This window comes from Odocoileus virginianus, chromosome 14 (genome assembly GCF_023699985.2).
Source record: "Odocoileus virginianus isolate 20LAN1187 ecotype Illinois chromosome 14, Ovbor_1.2, whole genome shotgun sequence".
Taxonomy (NCBI): Eukaryota; Metazoa; Chordata; class Mammalia; order Artiodactyla; family Cervidae; genus Odocoileus; species Odocoileus virginianus.
In genome coordinates, this window is record NC_069687.1 from 61,005,950 (window position 1) to 61,019,144 (window position 13,195).

The window sequence follows — 13,195 nt, forward strand, 5'->3', positions numbered from 1 at the left end:
TTAAAATTTAATTAAGTAGGTAATTTATTTAAAAAAATAACTATTTGAAAAATTGTGCATTAATTTCACTGAAATTTTTGTTTAGAATCCTCTTTTGGAATTGCCTTCCAGCTAGTTTCTGAGCCTCCTTCGTTTTTATTGCAAATATTACTCAGGTTGATACTATTCTTATTTACTTATTTTGGTTTAACCTACTTTGGGAAGATTCTAATGATAAAGTTTCTCTCATCTCCAGGACTAGAAACATCTGTCCACATCAGTCTATAATCCCAAGAATCTAAATTCCGATCTGAAAACTATAGCAGCGAGGAGGTTTAGGGTAAAATAATGTCCTTGAAATAAGCATAATGCATTTAAGAAAACCTACTATGAAGGAGGGGCTTCCCAGATGGCGTTAGTGGTAAGGAACCTGTCTGCCAATGAAAGAAACATAAGAGACTATGGTTCCGCCCCTGGAGGAGGGCATGGCAACGCAGTCCAGTATTCTTGCCTGGAGAATCCCATGGACAGAGGAGCCTGGCAGTTTACAGTCCATGGGGCTGCAGAGAGTCGAGCAGGACTGAGTGACTTAGCACGCACCCACATACTACGAAGGCGTCCAGCTATCTGCATATGTCGGTAACGGGGGCAGTCTCCAAGAGCAGGTGTACCTGCACAGCCGGTACCGCTGAGTGTGACGGCCCTGCCTCTCAAATGTGCGTTTGAAAAATCCATGTTGAGTCCTTACTTGAAGTTCAAACATTCAGAATTGCTTTTATTATTTTTTTAAAAAACTAAGAAAAGTGTAAAATCAAGATTAAGCTGAATTAAGTAAGGCTGTACTACGTCAGATTTAACAAGAGGTTTGCTACAAGTAAAACTGTGTGCACATAATTTTGAGCACTGATTTTTCTGATGAGATGTGAACTAGTGTGAAACCTACAGAGGTGTGTTTGCAGAGAGCAGTGGAGACACAGACACTGAGGACAAACTTCCGAACACGGCCGGGGCGGGGGCGGGGGAAGGAGGGGGCGGGTTGACATGGAAACATACATGACCACGTGTAAAGCAGATAGCCAATGGGAAGTCTCCGTATGACTCAGGGAACTCAAACCTGGCGGGACAACAAACTAGAGGGGTGGGATGGGGAGGGAGGAGGCTGGGAGGTTCAAGTGGGAGGGGACGTGGGTAAACCTACCGCTGATTCATCTTGATGTTTGGTAGAAACCAACACAATACTGTGAAGCAATTATCGTTCAATCAAAAATAAATTTTAAAAAGGGTGTGATACCACAATTTAGAACATTATCACAATGCGCTCCTTGGAGTATAGAATGGGGCTTATGCCAACATACGCTTGTTCAAAATTCCTAAGACGATTGCTTTCTGAGTTAGAATCTGCAAGGTGATTGATTATTCATTTAAAAAAAAATCTCTTAGACATCTCAGCAACATCATTAGTATGAAAACATACTAATGTTTTCAGTAGATCAATAAATTTTCACTCTAATCCCAAGAAGAAACCCAGTGCATCAGAAAAGTCATCAACAAAAACAGAAAGATCCATGCCAGCTATTTCTGGCAGCCCATTAAAGAGGGGACAGACCCGAACAATAAGAAATGTTTGCCTTGTTTTGGGAGAGGAGCGGTAATGGAAAATACTCATAAACAAATGACTAACACTTGTCTGTATGTTATTCAGGTGCGCAGATAAAATACATCCATCTGCTTGCATGGACTCCTCTGGATGCAAATTACTCTGAGGCTCAGGCAGTCATTTCCAGGGTCTTGTAATTCCTTATGCAGCCCAAGCCATCATAGGTGTCAGCAGTTTTGCTGCATGCGCACTTTAACATTAAATCCTAACATCTAAATTAGCATAAAACATTCTGTGCAAAATAAGTCACATCAGAGGTTTTCCTTTTCAATTTCCAAATTGTCCGTTGCTATTGTCTTGTACTTCACAGTTCAGTTCAGCCACTCAGTTCTCTGCGACTCCATGGACTGCAGCCCACCAGGCTTCCCTGTCCATCACCAACTCCCGGAGCCTCCTCAAATTCATGTCCATCGAGTCGGTGATGCCATCCAGCCATCTCATTCTCCGTCGTCCTCTTCTTCCCCTGCCTTCAATCTTTCCCAGCATCAGGGTCTTTTCCAATGAGTCAGTTCTTCACATCAGGTGACCAAAGTATTGGAGCTTCAGCTTCAGCATCAATCCTTCCAGTGAATATTCAGGACTGATTTCCTTTAGGATGGACTGATTGGATCTCCTTGCTCTCCAAGGGACTCCCAAGAGTCTTCTCCAACACCACACACAGTTCAAAAGCATCAATTCTTCAGCGTTCACCTTTCTTTATAGTCCAACTCTCACATCCATATATGACTACTGGAAAAACCATAGTTTTAACTAGACGGGCCTTTGTCAGTAAAGTAATGTCTCTGCTTTATAATATGATGTCTAGGTTTTTCATAGTTTTTCTTCCAAGACACAAGCATCTTTTAATTTCATGGCTGCAGTCACCATCTGCAATGATTTTGGAGCCCAAGAAAATAAAGTCTGTCACTGTTTCCATTGTTTCCCCATCTATTTGCCATGAAGTGTTGGGACCAGATGCCATGATCTTCGTTTTTTGAATGTTGTTTTAAGCCAGCTTTTTCAATCTCCTCTTACTTTCCTCCTCACTTTCACCAAGAGGCTCTTTATTCCTCTTTTCCTTCTGCCATTAAAGTGGTATCATCTACACATCTGAGGTTTTTGCTCTCTCTCCCAGCAATCTTGATTCCAGCTTGTGCTTCATCCAGCCCGACATTTCACATGATGTACTCTGCATATCAGTTAAATAAACAGGGTGACAATATACAGCCTTAATGTACTCCTTCCCCAATTTCAGCCTAGAAACCTCTTCTTCTCTCTAATTCCATTTCCTTGGTGCTTGGCCTAACACGCTTTCAGGCAGGCTACGTCTGTTGTATTTGCTAGGATGGACGTTTGATGTAGGAGGAAAGGAATACGGCATCTGATCCAGAAGGGTCAAATCAAGCACACGGAGAAAACAACCATTTCCTTTGCTTGTGTTTAAGCGGGTAGGATAGATTTATTTCTCCTGAAGTTCAGCTTTCCCACAGCAAGAAGCAAGGGAGTAGCCACAGTGGGCTAAGTAAAGGGAGCCCAAGATGCAAACAGCCCTTCCTGGATGCTAGCCATCAAGAAACCAGATTGCACCTTTGACAACCTGTTTGTTGCTCAAACACTTGAGGGAGACATCCCCAAGTCTTGTGGGAGAGCCTGGGAGGCCGGCACTCAAGGCCATGGGATTCCTGGTGTGATTTTGACCTTGACCAGATGTGCATGTGGCCATGGAGGCTCTTTAATTTGGACAGCTTTGCTTTAATTCCCTGGTGGCTCAGTGGTAAAGAATCCACCGGCAATGAGGGAGACCTGCGTTTGATCCCTGGGTTGGGAAGATCCCCTGGAGGGGGGCATGCCAACCCACTCCAGTGTTCCTGCCTGGAGAATCCCCAGGGACAGAGGAGCCTGGCGGGCTATATAGTCCATAGGGTCACAAAGAGTTGGACATAACTGAGCAACTAAGCACAGCACAACATTGCTGAAACAGGTACTGACCAGAGGTTGCCACATCCCTTGCTTTAAAAAACCTTGAGAAGAGAAAGCAGATATATTTAAGCTTATAGCAGAGGATTGACAAGCTTGGTTCTCAGGGGAAGGAATAGTACCCTTTGGGGTAATACAGAAATCTGTGGGAGTATTTTTCATTGTTGCACGGATTGGGAGGAACCACTAGCATTTAATGGGTGGAACCAGAGGCAGTCAGCACCTTACTAAGTGTGGGATTTGGTCCACATGACAAAAATTTTTCCCATATCCCTCCCTAAGCTCATATGAACGTCCAGTTATATAAGCGAAAACCTTGATAAAATTGTCTAAGGTCTAACTCCATTTAACATATAAACAGAATGTATTTTTTCTCAGATTTAATATACATTGGATTCTTTGAAAATGTACCGTTTTGTGCAAATACTTCTTTGGAATTTTACCAAGAATTGATCACCCTTTCAGTAAATCTCTGGTGACAGTGTATTAGTCTGCCTATGTAACTGCTGCATTCAAGTACAAATACAAATCTACTTCCCTGGCCCTTCTTTCAAAATGCCAAGTATTTAAAAAAGTGTTGACAATACTCAGCTGAGTGTTGTTTTCTCATAAGCCCAAATTAATTTGTAAGAAACAGCTGTGGCTAGGGACTTCTCTGGTAGTCCAGTCACTAAGACTCTGCACTCCTGATGCAGGGGGCTGAGTTCAATCCCTGGTCGGGGAACTAGATCCCACATGCCACAGCCAAGACCGGAGGCTTTTTTTTTTTTTTTAACAATTTTATTGATTTATTCTTCTGGCTGTGTTGGGTCTTCGTTGCTGATGGGCTTTTCTCTAGTTGCGGTGAGCAGGAGCCTCGCCCTCCTTGCAGGCTTCTCGTTGTCGTGGCCTCTCCGGTTATAGAGCACAGGCTCTGGGGCATGGGGGTGTCAGTATTTGCAGCACACAGGCTCAGTAGCTGGCTCAGTAGTTGTGTAGCACAGGCTTACTTGCTCCTTGGAGTGTGGGATCTTCTTAGACAAGGGATCCAACCCGTGTCCACTGAATTGGCAGGTGGATTCTTTACTACTGAGCCACCAGAGAAGCCCCGGTGCATCTTTTACGTTTAGAAAACATATATTTAAGGACTTCACCTTCCAATGCAGGGAGTGCAGGTTTGATCCCTGGCTGAGGGCTTCCCTCATAGCTCAGTTGGTAAAGAATCCACCTGCAATGCAGGAGACCCTGGTTCAATTCCTGGGTCAGGAAGAGAAGGGTTAGCCTACCCATTCCAGTATTCTTGGGCTTCCCTTGTGCTCAGCTGGTAAAGAATCCACCTGCAATGCAGCAGACCTGGGTTCGATCCCTGGGTTGGGAAGATCCCCTGGAGAAAGGAAAGGCTACCCACTCTAATATTCTGGCCTAGAGAATTCCATGGATATAGTCCATGGGGTCACAAAGAGTCGGACACAACTGAGAGACTTTCACTTTCACTTCACTTTTCAGAGAGCTAAGATCCCACATGCCTTGCAGCCAAAAAACCAAAACATAAAACAGAAGCGATATTGTGACAAATTGAATAGAGACTTTAAAAATGGTCCACGTCAAAAAATTAAAATATATTTATGTTTATTTACTATAAAGAAATTATAAATCATTTTTAATTTTACAAAGAAAGTATTAAAATATTACAAATAAATATTTTGAAAGTAAAAGTAAAAAGATGAAGTTAACTTGAAAAAAGAAATAGTTGTGGCTAGACAATAGAATGGAATATCTTTAATTTTATCATCCCAAAAATTCATATGCTTTTATTATAAGTTACTTCCCTATTATTTTTTTCCTTTCTCTTACAGGTTGTGCTGGACCCTGTGTGACCCAGGCCAGTTCCCACTCCAGGGCCTTCTCAGCTGCTGGAGGGTTGACTGCTGACAGCCCGGAGCTGAGCGCCGCCACCCTCTCGCAGCCATCGTTCCAGACGGCTGCCTCTCCCAAGGTCCTGCCCCATCCCTCCTCCTCGGGGCCGCCTCCACCCACTGCATGGTCGCTGGCAGGTAATGAGGCTCTGATTTGGCACAGTTATGCAGGATTGCCCCAGCTCCAGAGCTCCCCGTAGGATCTGCTGAGCCAATTGTGGGACGGTGGTCAAGCACAGCCCAACCTCTGTCCCGCCCAGTCCTGCTTCCTTCCCTCTCCCACGCGTGCTGGTCCTGAGAGCGTGTCCCATGTGCTTCCTACTGCCTAAGGCCGTCTCTGGTTCTCTTTCCTGGGCAACCTGGACTGTAACGTAAGTACAGCATTATAATGGCATTTGGACATTGGGTGTCTTTATCTGGCAATTTTAACCAAGGATAGTAAAGGGGGAAATTAGCAGATATTTGTAATAATAAAAAAGAAAAGAAACACTGTATCTTGTGGGCATGAGAGCCTCTGGACTAGGTGATCTCTGCAGGGTCCCTCCAACTCAAGGCCCTCTCCTGGAGGGCAGGAATACTTCTTGCCCCGGGTGGGCAAGTAACCCAGACTCAGATGATGCCTTCTGTAACTCCTTCTCACATACTTGAATAAAACAAGTGTTCCTCTACAGCATCACTTCACATCAGCAATTTCCCCCCAGATTATCCACCTGCCAGGCCCTGTATCCTTCAGCAAGCTCTTGCTGGTTGCAACCAGCAACCTGCAGCAGTGCATGCCCTTCCCACATTCTTAAAGCCCCGCCTGTGAATGGCCGGCTGACTCTTTAGCTTTCTGAGAGGTGCCAGGTGCCTAAGGAAGTAATAAACTGGCTCGATAGCACCAGGCACTTTGTCCTTTGAGACTTTTTTTTTCGGATGAAATATAGGTTTAATATCATTCTTAATATCACAGAATTGTAGTTCTCCTTAAACTGTCAACTGACGAAGATTCTCAGAGCTTGAGGAGAGCTGGAGTGCGCGTGTGTGCGTGAGCATGTGTGCATGTGTGTGCGTGTGGATGTTCTGCAGGGCTGCGTGGGAGAGGGTGCTTGCTGGCCTCAAGGGCAGTAGACGAGGACAAGCCAAAAGCAAGACCAGCGAGCACCACGCTTCCTCCTCTGGTCTAGCCCTCTAAACCAGGCTGCCCCAAGCCAGTGATTCAAAATCCCTGGAAAGAACTAAATTCTTTCTCATGCCAGGGAGTTCAGTTCAGTTCATTTGCTCAGTCATGTCCTACTCTTTGTGACCCCATGGACTGCAGCACACCAGGCTTCCCTGTCCATCACCAACTCCAGGAGCTCACTCAAACTCATGCCCATCGGAGTCGGTGATGCCATCCAACCATCTTGTCCTCTGTCATCCCCTTCTCCTCCTGCTTTCAATCTTTCCCAGCATTAGGGTCTTTCCCAATGAGTCGGTCCTTCACATTAGGTGGCCAAAGGATTGGAGTTTCAACTTCCACATCAGTCCTTCCAATGAACACCCAGGACTGATCTCCTTTAGGATGGACTGGTTGGATCTCCTTGCAGTCCAAGGGACTCTCAAGAGTCTTCTCCAACACCACAGTTAAAAAGCATCAATTCAAAATCATGCCAGGGATGTGTTCCTTTATAGTAAAGCCAGGCTGAGGGTTATTTACCTGGCTCTGTGACCTTAATCAAATTGACTGTTGACATAATTCTTCAAGATGCCACAGGATCATTGACTATCTTAACTGTCAGACATTTCACACAGAAACACAGATCAGACTCTGAGAGTGTGACCCTGGCTCCTCAGGACTGGCAGACTGTCTCCAGGTTGGCTGGGTGTTGGAGGCTGTCTCATCACTCAGTATCTCTTAACTCCTTCACCTGTCACCCTAGAATGCCAGTCAGAGTTTCCACCTCTGGTTCCTCCTGGGGTGTGGTGATAATTAAAGCAATAATGGTTTTCAAGCACAGAGACAGTCCAGATTAAAGACACTACATAATGGAACACATTCTGCTTCTAGTGACATAGGCTGATGTAATTGCAAGCTAGGAAAATAAGATTAAGCCAAGCGTCCCTATTACAGCAGCAATACCATTTACCTTATTCTCATGACTTAGGGCCTGCCTCACATAAAAAGAAGCCTTAGTGCCCAAGAAAGAAGACACCAGGTTGAGAAAAGAAATGCTTTTACGCACTCAACTTCTATTTCACAGCTCAACAAAGCTGTACAATTCTATTCCAGTCACTTAGTTCAAGGCTAAAAATTGAGTTAAGAAATAAATGGCACATCTATTTGCTCATCACATCATTTGTACCTCAGAGAGAGCTTTTATTAAAATATTCATGTTGCTCATGGATATATCCAGAGATTATCATGGTAAATGAAGTAAGTCAGAAAGATAAAGACAAATACCGCATGATATCATTTACATATGAAATCTAAAATATGACACAAACATTTACAAAACAGAAACTAACCCGCAGACATAGAAAACAAACTTAGGATTACTAAAGGGGAAAGGGGGTAGAGGAGGATAAATTAGGAGTTTGAAATTAGCAGATACACACTACTATACATAAACTAGATGAACAACAAAGTCCTACTGTGTAGCCCGGGGAACTGTATTCAATACCCTGTAATAAAGCACAATGGAAAAGAATATTAAAAAGAACGTATATATGTATATAACCGAGTCACTTTGCTGTACAGAAGAAACTACCAGAACACTGTGAATCAACTGTACTTCAGTGAAAAAAATATATTCATGTTGCTGTAAAAAGCAGGAAGACTATGTAAGGACGGCCAGTTAGCTTAGGCAAATGCTTTGCACGTGCATTTTCTTCTCTCACATATAAAATTGGCGTGTTATACTGTTGCACACCTACTCTGCTGCTCAACACAGCAGCTCTTAGCTGAACAGTTTACATCCCAGGACAGTGTTGATTGATACAGAATCCAGCACATCACTGTTAGCGGCTCAGCAGTGCCAAGGCTACAACCACAGTGGTGGTATCAAATGCACAGCAAAGATTTCAAGAAAATTGATTTGGGGGTCTGAGATGTTGGCCAGCAGACTGCACTTCTATGCAGTAACTGCTTCTGAGAGACTGTATTAATTAAGAAGCTCTGTTCACAGCCAAGCCACTGAGAAAATATATTTTCTGATTGCATTCATTCAAATATATCTGAAATCCCAGGTCTTAAACTAGCAAAAGAACCCCAAAAAGCAGAAGTGAAATAAGTGTTTATTGGGCTTTCCTGGTGGCTCAGCAGTAAAGAATCCACCTGCCAATGCAGGAGACTTGGGTTCAATTCCTGGGACAGGAAGATCCCTTGGAGAAGGAAACAGCAACCCACTCCAGCATTCTTGCCTGGGAAATCCCATGGACAGAAGAATCTGGCAGGCTATAGTCCATAAGGTCACAAAGAGTCGGACATGAATCAGCAAGTAGGCAACAACAGTAGCAAGTGTTTATCAGGCAGCCTGGACTGAGGAGGCTAATGGAACGTGAAACAGGAAGGAGCACAAACTGTTTCTGGTTGGGTGTTCCTGCTGTTGAATGACATATAAAACTGGGCCAGGGTGCCTACTGTATTCTAAAGTCCTGATGCCCAAGCTGCTTCCAGAGGAAAAGAGAACATATTAGAAAAATATCCACATGGAAACAGCTCAATGGCATATTAAAAGAAAAATGCAAGTTACAGATTCAGCATTATGAATGATCCTCCTTGCTCCACACTGTGACCAAATTGGTCAGAATCCAAGCAGGCATGGTGTTGTGGGGTCAGCTGCATTTAGGCCACAAAATGTTAGAGGCCGTCACAGCAAGTTCACCCAAGGATGACACCTCTTCCGTGGAAAAGTATATCCCAAATTTCAAACAGTTCTTGCTTATCAGCTTCTACACATGAGTCATACTCAAAGGCTTTCAAAAATTTGTTACACAATGGTTTCACTTGGCCCTACCTTGATTTTTATTTCTCAAAAGGTGGGTGGTTTATGAAAAATTACTTCCCGGGAGCAAGCTAACATGCTCTCGTCTTCATTCAGTCCTCTGGTACATTTCTGTGGACGCTTCCTACCATAGGTGCCACATAAAGACTCAAACCTCACCTCCAGAAATATTTGTTTTCAAATTCCCTGGAAAATATTTCCATCTGGAACTATGATCATCAGATTAAATATCAAATTAAGTATTTATTTCTTTAAATAAATCTCATTTTAGGCTACCTACTCTACAGGGAACAGGTTGAGTTCCTTAGATATTTCAATTTTGGTAAAAAGAAGTTTGAAATTATTTTTCTCAAGTTGCCACGTGAAAACTTTTTTCTGGATTTTAAAAACTTATTCTTTATCATCTGTCATTTCTCCTTCAGTTAAAATCCTAGGTTGAGCTTGTTACAAGCAAGGCATGTGGCTGTCACTGACTCTATTTTTGTTCCTAATACACTGCCAGTGGGTGAAGGATGGCACCCCGATGAGGCTTAACTTCATCCCCTGCTGTTACCATTTCAACAGAGGGACTTAGTGGAAGTCATTCAATAACTCTCCCATTGCCAATAACTTTACGATGTAGAAAGGGAGGCCCCAAACTTTATTCTTTCCTGTGACTAATATGGTTTCTCCTCCTCCTTTCTTAAAACTTCTAAGTGAATCACAGAGACAAGTGGAAGGCTGAAAACAATGTGTCAGCTTTTTAATGAGCTTTAATTGTCGCCACAGAAAATTAAGCACAGGCTGAGAGTCAGGATCCAAGGCTGACTATAAACCCCAGACGGGTAACCAGTCCTGATCCCATGATATTGCGAAAGCTTTGACTTGGGGTAGAGAGATAAAACCTGAATGGACAACAGAAACCGAGCTTTCAGCTTTTCCGTGGGGCCCCAGCTGAGACCACTTGCAGTCACCCCCTGCCCCACAGGGTTTGCCCTGGATGCCCTCAGGCAGGATGGGGACGCCCCACACAATGCCTGTCCTCCCCTCCTGCCTGCTGGCTGACGGCATCGAGACACTGGCATCCACTAGTGGCAGCTTCTAAGGGGCTGTCTTTTGGTCATCTTCCAATTCTCCACCCCAGCAACAGAAAACTGACCTTGAAGAAAGATACTTACTAGGGTGTCAGGATGGCTAATAAACTGAACGTGACCAGGGTGGGCTTCCTGCTGCTTCCAAAGCTGTTAAGACCTTTGCAGGTACGTTCAATCTCCATGCTCTTCCTGAGTAATATGATAGCCATTTCGGAGAGAAAAAAAAAAAAAAAACCACAGAGGAGAAATAACTGGAACTCAGCATGCTCAACATCTATTTCAAAACCATGCTCAAAGGTCTCCATTGGAAAATCTTGAATAGATGCAATAGTCATGCTTCTAAAACTGATCAGAAAGGGATGGGCCACAGTGCTATTATGGAACCACATTATTGTAAAAATGCACGTTATATTGCTCCCAAATCTTTTTATTCAAAACCGCCGGATAAAAGGAGCAGTTTCTTTTCAAAGAAACCAAGGCTGCTGCTTCCTCAGAGAATAAGCTGTGATGGCTGGTAAGATGTCAGCAAATAGCCCATTTGAGCTAAGAGAAAAATAATGGTTGGGTTTTGTTAACATGGGGAAGTGCCATTACTTTTAAGGCTTTGTTGTAGACTGCCTCTGGATGATTGCTGCTGCTATTAACCAGAATGTTCTAATTGGATATTAGCTCATTTATGGGGCAGAGGGAGGAAGAGCATTTGCCCAGGTGACTTGTAACGAAACGAACAAACAGATGTTAGGCATCCTGAAATTACTACCCAGTTTTCATGAGTTGTTAGATGCTGAGACGCTCTGGAAATCCTGCCGAAAATTGCAGCTTAGTTGCGAGCAAAGCAATCGTATCACTCTGCTCAGGCAGACTGCTGCCAAATGCTAGGAAGTTTTCAAAACCATTTAGTCATCTCCCCTGAATACAAAAATGAAAGTGAAAAAAAAAAAAAAACTATCCCTCTGCAAGTGAGATACTGAGAGCTGGGCCACGCAGATGATCTCATCCCTATTGGAAACCGTCCCTCACCTGCTCCCACACCTGCCTGGCCCGCATGAAATCACAGGGTCAAGGGGTGAGATAGCAGGTAGGTGGCGATTCCAATCTGTCTTCAGCTATGACCCTCCTGGGTTAGTCGGGTCCTCACGTGGCTCAGACAGTAAAGCATCTCCTGCAATGCAGGAGACATAAGAGACTCGGCTTCCATCCCTGGGTGGGGAAGGTTCCCTGGAAGAAGAAAAGGCAACCCCCTCCATTATTCTTGCCTGGAGAATTCCATGGATGGGCCACAGTCCATAAGGTCACAAAGAGTTGGACATGACTGAGTGACTAAGACTTTCTGAGAAGTGGACATCAAGACAGGATGGGCCCAGCGAGAGATGTTCAGGAGAAAGGCCTGAAGAATACGAGGAGATGACCAGAGAAAGTAGAGGAAGACTCAGACCACATCCCAGGTCAGACCCTTGTGAAGCAAGGCAGGAAGGAGAGAAAGCGCTTTTCTAAAGACTAATGTTTCCTGTTGCTAGTGGGGCGCCTTCCAGGCATCAACAGCTCCATCATCTACTCATCCCTCATCCCTTTCTTTTTTTTTTTTTTTTTTGGAGGGACTGCTTGGCCTGTGGGATTTTAGTTTCCTGACCAGGGATTCAAACTGCACCTCCTGCATTGGAAGCGTGGCGTCTTAAACACTGGATCCAGGGAAGTCCCCCCGCTTCCCTTTCTTATAGGCTCTGTCCCATACAGTGGGTACAGAAACCATGTACGTTCATCACAGACTCTGACGCCGCTCCGGGTCCACCTGTGAACGTGGCCAACCATGCATGAGCCAAACCTGAGGAGGTGAGCGGTTCTTCTCCCCTCTCCGCTTCGCCCGTTTCTGCTCCCACTGAGGGCTGCTGCCTGGTCCCTGGTCTCCAGGTGCAGTACCCACCACCCCTTCCCACCTGGAAGGTGGCCCCTTTCTTCTCTTGTTTAGAAAGAGCCCCTACACCTCGTCAGAGATGCAAAGGGGAGGATGCTGCCCAGCCCTTGCTCTCAGAGGCAGGAAGGGATCTGCTGATGACAGCTCACCACCCAGACTGAGTAACTCGCTGAATGTGCAGAGTTTAGGGCACACGCAGTGCCAGCCCAGAGGCCTCGGGAATCCCTGCCCAAGGGTGACTGTCTGCCCTTGGACATGGTTCCTGGATGGCAAGAAAAGCTGGGGGTGCCATTCAGAGATTGTTCAGGCAGTCGTCCCCCAAGACCCGTCTTCCTCACAGCCTCCTCTCCGGTCTGCTGGGAGCGAAGGACACCCAACCTGTTAGCCGCCTCCATCATGACTATGCTCCACCCCATTCTCCACCCCCCAGGGATTTCCAAGGTGCCTCTGCACAGATACTTCAAGCCGTCTGCCCTAGCCCCAGCCAGCAAGGCCAGCCTTGCTGTGTCATCCGAGAGATAGACACCCTGCTTCTCCCAGCTCTCTTTAATCAGTGCTACCAGAACTTTTGAAAGACCTATTGTTGTTCCCAAATGGCTTGTTTTATCTCTGAACATTTCTATATTTCAACCTGCGATTATTATCCCTTCCTTCTCTGGTTATTTTGTCACACAGGCATTTGTATTTTGGACTTCCCTGCTGGCTCAGCTGGTAAAGAATCCGCCTGCAATGGGGGAGACCTGGGTTCTATCCCTGGG